Here is a 9,220-nt window from a genome sequence, read left to right on the forward strand (position 1 = left end):
AGCCGCTCCCTCTACCCTCACACACATATTATACATATATACAGAATAACAACTACTTACACTATGACATCTGGTCCGGTTACCAAGCAAAATAATAACAATATAAGTAAAATAAACAGTAGCCGACAAAAGTATATGCAAACTAATATATACATATACTTAGTATTTATTTTATATAAAAAAAAAAAAAAAAACTATACAAATATATACAAGACTAAACTAAGCACCCCACACTCAAGCCCACCATTCCCAACCCTGGCACTGACCTGAGAGCATGTCTTGCGTCTCATGCCTCAGTCCATGTCCAACGTCCATAGACCAGATCAGGCAGTGCCAGTTTTTCACCCAAATAATCAGTGTCCCACAAGATGAACCCACCTACACCCAAATCCATATCCTTATATACAATATATACAGAAACAAACAATACAATAACTACAACTGACAAAGCCCAAGTTCGGTGCCTGCAGCCCTACATCACTGTCTACTGATCAAAACAAAACAAAAATCTACGGTGTCAGCAGCAGCCCACCACCAGGAAAGGAGATGACCAGACTAGGGCACACTAAAAGAAAAGCCCCTCCAGAGGAGAGCGGCCCTTCGTGTACCCAGTCTCCCATACTCCAGAGAACGCACCTTCACCAGGTCACCGAGTATGGTCCTAAACACATCGTCGACATGGAGGATTTTCTGTTGCGTCGATGCTAAGCACCATGCGTTCCACGTGTGATACCTAACCACTGCGCTAGCTAGAAATAAGGTGCAGCGGTCCCGACCACCCATGTCTCCGAATGCTCCATAGTCCCATTCCGCATAAGAGAGACCGGCCATTCACTGGAGGCGCCCACCCTGTTGTACACCTTTGTGTTAAAGGGACAACGAAGCAGGAGGTGGTCCATGCTTTCCAGCATGGTACCACAATGCTCCCGAGGACAGTTACTCTCCTCAGAGCTCCTACACTTCAGATTGTCCCTCACACACAGTTTCCCATGGAAGCAGCGCCAAGCCAAGTCCCAAAACTTCAAGGGGATCCTGATAGAATTCAAAAGATGCAGACCCACCCCAAGATCCCGACTTGGGCAATCCCTGAGCGCCAGAGGCCTCTGAAAATGGGTCTACAGAACCCTTTTGTCAAGGAGCATCCTCGGCAGAGTCCTGACCTCCCACATTCCCAGACCCCACCCGCGAATTACCTTCAGAACCACGGTAGCGTAAGCTGGGAGATGTCCATGCGGTGTGCGTAGATCCTTCACTTGCCCTCCTGTCTCCCATTCCTGGAAGAAAGGCTGAAACCAGGAGAATACAATACCAGGAGAATACCCATGGAAGAGCCCTCTCTTTCCATAGATTTGCAATATTGATCTTAATGAAGGTATTCACAAGGAATACCACAGGGTTGACCATACCCAACCCTCCTAGTCTCCTCGTACGGTAAGTAACCTCCCTCTTGACCAGGTTCAGTCTATTCCCCCATAACAGTTGAAGAACAAACGGTAGACCCGAGTCCAGAGAGGCTCCGGCAAGATGCACACACTGCCCAGATAGATCAGCAAAGGGAGCAGGTAAGTTTACCCTTTCCCTTAGGGTCAAGGACCAACCCTTCCATTGGTTCACTTTCTGAGTGGCAATCTCTAGCCTGCTGTCCTAATTTTGTTTGGGGTAATCCCCCTGGCCAAATTCGATGCCAAGAAGTTTTGCAGAGACTTTGAGTCCTGGAATGCTGTCCGGGAGATCAAAACCAGGATCTCCTTCTTCCAGCCAGAGACTCTCACACTTATCCCGGTTGATCCTAGACCCGGATGCATCCGAGTAGCGATTTACCTCTGACATCAGCCACTCTGCCTCCCCATCAGAGGAAACAAAAATGGTGACATCATCGGCATACGCCACCACTCTCAGTTTGGCTCCCGGTGCTGCCCGGTCCATCCCGATCCCAGCCAACGGTCCATGCTCCACCCTCCTAAGAAGCGGGTCAACTGCAAACACGTACAGCAGCGGGCTCAAGGGACAACCCTGGCGAACACCACACCCAACTTCAAAAGAGCTGCCAATCCAACCGTTCACAAGCGGGAAACTCTCTGCCCCAGCATACGAGGTCTTAAGCCAATCAACAAACCTCCCTGGCAGGCCATACATCAGGACAGACCAGAGGTACTCATGATTAACCCGATCGAACGATTTTGCCTGGTCCAATGACAGCATATACCCCTTCCAGTGGCCAGCCCTACCCTGCTCCACCGCCTCTCGGACACAGAGTACAGCACTAATTGTACTGCGGCCCGGAACAGAGCAATGCTGGGCCCCCGAAAGGAGCCGGGGTGCAAATTTCACCAGCCGATTAAACAGCACCTTTGCCAAAACCTTCCTGTCTGCATTGAGAAGCGATATGGGACGCCAATTCTCAATGCAAGATGAGTCCTTACCCTTTGACAAGATGACAAGGGCAGACCTCCTCATTGACTTTGGCAGAGTGCCTGAGGAAAGACACTCATTGAATACCTCAGTCAAGAGGGGAACCAAGGCGTCCTTAAAGGGCAAGCCCTTCAATCGCCAACTTAACTTCCTCTTCCCTGATCATCTCTGTCAAAACGCCAAGAGAGGGGTCTACCCCTGGTTCGGGGACAGCTTCAGCCAGAAAAGCCAACATCTCATCTCAATCCAGATCCCTCTTCCCCAAGAGGTGCGAGTAGAAGGATCTGATGACCTCCAGGATCCCTGATCTGGAACTCGTAGTGTCAACCAGTCCTGTAACAACTTTACTATTCAGTGACATCTTGCAGTTTCTGTAAGGGTCGGGCGAGCGGTACTTCCCGTAATCCCTCTCAAAAACCAAAGATGCGTGTCTATCATACTGACACCTCATTAGCAAAGATTTCACTCTGGAGATCTCATCGCGGCTACCTCCAGTTGAGACAAGATGCTCGAGTTTCCTCCTCAGGCCCTGATACAGGCGATACTTGTCCAGGCTCCTGAAGCTCGAGAGCTGGCGGAAGAATCTCTCCACCCTTTTCTTAAACATCTCCCATCACTCTGACTTACTACTACAAAGATCCAGTAAGGGTACCTGGCTCTGAAGAAAATCCTCATGGACTGTCTTATCTCCGCTTCTTCCAAGAGTGACTAATTGAGCCTCCAAAAGCCTCTTCCCATCCAGGGGGTCTCTGTAACATTCAGAGAAAACAAAATCAAACAGTGATCGGAGAACTCCACCTCAACAACAGATACTGCTGAAGAGACGGCTTCCTCCTTTAAATAAAACCTGTCTATCCTGGACCTACAGTTACCTCTATGATAGGTGAACCCCTCGTGGCCTGGGGTGTGCCGGATGTGGACATTCACCAGGTGAGCCTCACTAGCTATACTATTAAGGGCGACGCTATCATAAGTCAGCTTGTCTCTGGAACCTCCTCTATCCCGGGGCCTCGTGACAGTGTTGAAGTCCCCTCCAAAGACAACCTGCCTACTCGCAAAAAGGTAGGGCTTGATTCTCATAAAGAGACACTTCAGGTCCCACTTAGATTGGGGACCATAGATGTTAATGAGCCGAAGCTCCTGTCCCTTCATGAGGACATCTAATATCAGGCACCTCCCCATTTCTAACTCAATAACCCGTTGGCATTCTACCGGTACGGTAAAAAGGACCGCCACTCTGCTATACGGCTCGGCCGCAAGAGACCAATAGGAGGGCCCAAGTCTCCACTCCCTCTTAGCTTTAAACACCTCTGCCATGTTTGGCAGCCTGGTCTCTTGCAAAAAGAAAATGTCAGCTTCAACCTGGCTGAGAAAATCAAAGGCCGCAAATCTAGCCATATTTGACTTAATGCTGGCGACATTAATGGACGCCAGTGTCAACGGAGTGGGTACCGCCATCATTGGTGATCGAGTTGGGTGGCTTTTTTCTTCCCACTCCCTTTATCCTCTGCCTCAGACGACGAATCCTTCCCCCTCTTTAATGACACAGAGGTGTCCATTCCCATATTTTTCCTTCTTTTTTCGTCCTCATCTCTGGACTCTGGGCCAGTCACTTCCCCCAAGGACCTTGCATCCCCAGGAGAAGGAGACTGCGCCCCTTGTAAGCTCCGCCGAAGTTGGAACCTCACCCTCAGCCTCCTCTTCAGATGAAGAGATGTTATCAAGGCCTTGGAACCGGTTAGAAAGACCAACTAGAGGGGAGTGAGTTTTACCTTCCTTAGGTACCTTGGTCAGAGCGGGAGAAAATGTTTTATCTCCCTTTTTTCTCTTCTTTTTGGGGCCGAGCTTACGCTTGTCCTCTAGCCACCGCTAATTATCCTCATCCATACTTTCATAATGGAAGGATTCTGAGGCAGAGGCGGTTTCCTCCCTGTGGATCCTCCTGACCTCCTCATCCAACCCATCATCCCTTGGGGCCTCAGCAGCAAGACTGGCATCCAGGACAGGGGCCGCCCCAGTAGCCCGGGGCTCGCCAAGCTCCCTCTCCTGTCTGCGCTTGTCTAAACACCTCAAATGGGCAGGCGTCTTTTTATTGCTTTTCTTCCCTGGCCCCTCTGCTACCCCACACCTCCTAGTCCCCTCCCCAGCAGAATCTGCCTCATGGCTTTCTCCCACCGGGGTCTCGACTGCATTAGCGAAGGAGCAAGGACAATGGCTGAATGGGTGACCTAACTCACCACACAGGTGCCACACAAGAGGCAGCAAGATAGCCGACACCCCCACACAACGCACATTTCTGCACAGTGCAGTTTGCACTGAAGTGTGTGGGGTCGCTGCACTGTGACAGAGCTTCAGTTGCCCCTGGTAGAAGACCAGGATACGATCCCTAACCAGGAAGGCAGATGATGGAATGTGGGCAACCGTAACACCTGAATGCTTAAGTTTTACCATAAACGTCCAGGCCCCTGACCAGATACCAAACTCGTCGCGGTTTTTCTTTGGCATCTCCACCACCTCTCCATACCGACCAAGCCACGTCATGATGTCATAACAAGAAAGCGACTCGTTACGAGTCATCACGGTCACTTTCTTGATTTGGTTTTGGCGAGACACTGCCTGAACGGCAAAGTCTCGCCAGCCGGGCACATTTTTTGTCAACTCATAATTCGTCCAGAAGAGCTCAAGCCCCTCCGGCCGAACAAAGCTGACATCAAACTCAGGCGTGGAATAGGGATGTATCAAGGAGTAGATGTCAATCGCCTTGAAGCCCATCCTCAGCAGGAGCTCCACAACTTTAGACCTTGGAGGACATGCGACATGCATCACTGCCCCTCCCCCGAAGACGGACCACATTCCTACACACACTGCCTGGCCCGGCTGTTGGGAGGGACCACACTGTATCCCCCCCTTTTTACTCTCGGAAGACCCCGAGGCTATGCCTCTCTATCCAGAAGGATAGATCAACCTCTCAACCCTCTACCATTGGTGATCTCTCCCGCTTTATTAAAGCCTCCAGAAGGCGCCGTTGCAACATGCTGTCCCCAAAGCCCAGAGACGAGGAAGAGGAGGATGCCCTATTTGCCCCAGAGGTTACACTGGCATAACTCTGGACAGGCGTTGCCACCACCGGGGGGGCAACCGGACCAGTGACTACATCAGCCCCAACAGCATCACCATTACCCATCTCCAGCTCACCCTCCACCAAACCAGCAACCACACCACTAGACAATGAATTGGCCTCATTCACACCCACCACCACATTCATTCCTGCTGGACCAGTAACAATGGTGGATGACATTTTGACCTCAGCATCATCAGGCACAAGGGGCTCAGTCACCTCCATAGAACTGGAGGCGACCTCATCCCTGGTCTTATGTGTGCTCTCCACATCATCAGTCGGTAATTTCTGTTTGACATTCGGTATAATGCGCCGCTGATCTTTAGCTGCTGTAAGGCGCCGCTGATCTCTAGCATCAGGATCCTCCGGACCAGCGACGCCAAACAAAATAGCACTTTCGTGGGAGGACTGGAACTCTCAGCCCCAGCAGCCCCCTCACACTGCCGCCGCTTCTCAACTAAGTGTTCAGCGGTAACAGCATTCAGAGGCTACCGGAGCTGCTCCTGACACCAGGCTGCTCCCCCTCCCGCTGAGGAGCGCACCACAGCATCGTGGCCTGACCGAACACCCACCACCGGGCCGCCCTCACTGTCCAGCCTCTCGGCTGATGCACCTCCTGCTGTGTCCCCGCTACTACAAGCAGAGACGGAGCTCTGCACCTCACTACCATGCTGTATAATCTCCCCGTGCCTTTGCATCGGATCCTCAGCAGAACCCGGGCTGGGCTGGGCAACGGGGCTTATACAGCGAGCTGAGCCTGCCGCCGACTCAGGGGGTACAGGGAGGGGAGCCTATATGTATCTTACCGCTTCCTGCAGCTTTGGCTTGGTCTTCTTAGCCTTTTTGTGGCCTCCCAGGTGCTTCTTCTGTTAGATCGTCACCAAGATGGAAGTTTTGGAGGCACACTGGTGACTCCAGGAGCTTTATTTCCGCCATTAGCGCCCCTCCCTGGCCGCTGCTGTCACTGTCCTCCCCAGAGCCAGCAGAACTGCGACTGGATGTCATTGCCGCCTGTCCTGCAGGGAGCTCGATGCACATGGCCTGCGGGTGACTTTGCAGGCTGCCAGGTGGGGCTTTCTGCTGGTTATCATCACTCTCATCATCCACCTGGCTCTCAGGCTGCAGCCCCATCTGCCTTTGCTCTCTGTTATCAGCCATTTCTCTGAATAGGTCTTCATTTATCAGTTTTTCCTTAAAAGGACCACTCTGCTCTCTGATGGTAGCTTTCCTTAGTTCCAGCTCATTAATCTCAGTTGTTAGCCTCTTTACCTCCACCAGGAGTTTAGCCTTCCTCGGTGTGGAGGCCCCCGCAGCTTTAGCGTTTGTGCAGCGCAGCTCCTCCCAGAGCCTCCTGACGAGCTTACTCGCATCTTCATATTCACGGAGGTGGCTCATGACCCGGGAGGCGTAAGTGGACACAGACTCCCGGGGACTTTGAATCGCCCAACCTTCCTCCTCAGTGAGGTCGACCTCACCTCCGTGAGCACTCAGCTTTCCTCTGGAAGGAGCGCCATCATGCACGCTGTCAGGCTTTACCTCCATGCTGGAAGCCTTGCGGCTTCTAGGAGTCTCCACAGTCCTGGGGGGAGTAGGAGCCACATTGCTGCGACTCCTGGTGGAGAGTCTCCCCCCCCCGAGTCCTCCGATGTGCAGGCCAGTTGCTGGTTTCTCCTGCTCCCCGCCGGCCTGGTTCGGGGAACAGAAGCCTGAGACTCGGCTCCATTGCTCATCCCAGGAAACCCACTCCCTCCCTGGGTAGGAGAGACAGCAGATCCCCAGGTGGAGAGGTGTTGGTTCTCACAGACCTCAGGAGCACACAGCAGGTCCTGCAGCCACCACACCCTCAATCACCACAGTGAGCAACAGCTGATCAGAGCTGCACTCACTAGTCTGCTGGTGGAGTCACTGTGTACATACATTACATTACTTATCCTGTACTGATCCTGAGTTACATCCTGTATTATACTCCAGAGCTGCACTCACTATTCTGCTGAAGGAGTCACTGTGTACATACATTACATTACTGTTCCGGAGTAACATCCTGTATTATACTCCAGAGCTGCACTCACTATTCTGCTGGTGCAGTCACTGTGTACATACATTACATAACTTATTCTGTGCTGATCCTGGGTTACCTCCTGTATTATACTCCAGAGCTGCACTCCGTATTCTGCTGGTGGAGTCACTGTGTATATACATTACATTACTGATCCTGTACTGATCCTGAGTTACATCCTGTATTATACTCCAGAGCTGCACTCACTATTCTGCTGGTGCAGTCACTGTGTTCATACATTACATTACTTATCCTGTACTGATCCTGAGTTACATCCTGCATTATACTCCAGAGCTGCACTCACTATTCTGCTGGTGGAGTCACTGTGTACATACATTACATTACTTATCCTGAGTTAGATCCTGTATTATACTCCAGAGCTGCACTCACTATTCTGCTGGTGGAGTCAATGTGTATATACATTACATTACTGATCCTGTACTGATCCTGAGTTACATCCTGTATTATACTCCAGAGCTGCACTCACTATTCTGCTGGTGCAGTCACTGTGTTCATACATTACATTACTTATCCTGTACTGATCCTGAGTTACATCCTGCATTATACTCCAGAGCTGCACTCACTATTCTGCTGGTGGAGTCACTGTGTACATACATTACATTACTTATCCTGTACTGATCCTGAGTTACATCCTGTATTATACTTCAGAGCTGCACTCACTATTCTGCTGGTGCAGGCACTGTGTACATACATTACATTACTGATCCTGAGTTAGATCCTGTATAATACTCCAGAGCTGCACTCACTATTCTGCTGGTGCAGTCACTGTGTTCATACATTACATTACTTATCCTGTACTGATCCTGAGTTACATCATGTATTATACTCCAGAGCTGCACTAACTGTTCTGCTGGTGGAGTCACTGTGTACATACATTACATTACTGATCCTGAGTTACCTCTTGTATTATACTCCAGAGCTGCACTCATTATTCTGCTGGTGCAGTCACTGTGTTCATACATTACATTACTGATCCTGTACTGATACTGAGTTACATCCTGTATTATACTCCAGAGCTGCACTCACTATTCTGCTGGTGCAGTCACTATGTACATACATTACATTACTGATGCTGAGTTACATCCTGTATTATACTCCAGAGCTGCACTCACTATTCTGCTGGTGCAGTCACTGTGTACATACATTACATTACTGATCCTGAGTTACATCCTGTATTATACTCCAGAGCTGCACTCACTATTCTGCTGGTGCAGTCACTGTGTACATGCATTACATTACTTATCCTGTACGAATACTTAGTTACATCCTGTATTATACTCCAGAGCTGCACTCACTATTCAGCTGGTGCAGTCACTGTGTACATACATTACATTACTGATCCTGTACTGATCCTGAGTTACATTCTGTATTATACTCCAGAGCTGTACTCACTATTCTGCTGGTGCAGTCTCTGTGTTCATACATTACATTACTGATCCTGAGTTACATTCTGTATTATACTCCAGAGCTGCACTCACTATTCAGCTGGTGCAGTCACTGTGTACATACATTACATTACTGATGCTGAGTTACATCCTGTATTATACTCCAGAGCTGCACTCACTATTCTGCTGGTGCAGTCTCTGTGTTCATACATTACATTACTGATGCTG

The sequence above is a fragment of the Phyllobates terribilis genome, unplaced genomic scaffold (assembly GCF_046119375.1).
Source record: "Phyllobates terribilis strain yellow unplaced genomic scaffold, ASM4611937v1 Scaffold_12__6_contigs__length_324123572, whole genome shotgun sequence".
NCBI classification, from domain to species: domain Eukaryota; kingdom Metazoa; phylum Chordata; class Amphibia; order Anura; family Dendrobatidae; genus Phyllobates; species Phyllobates terribilis.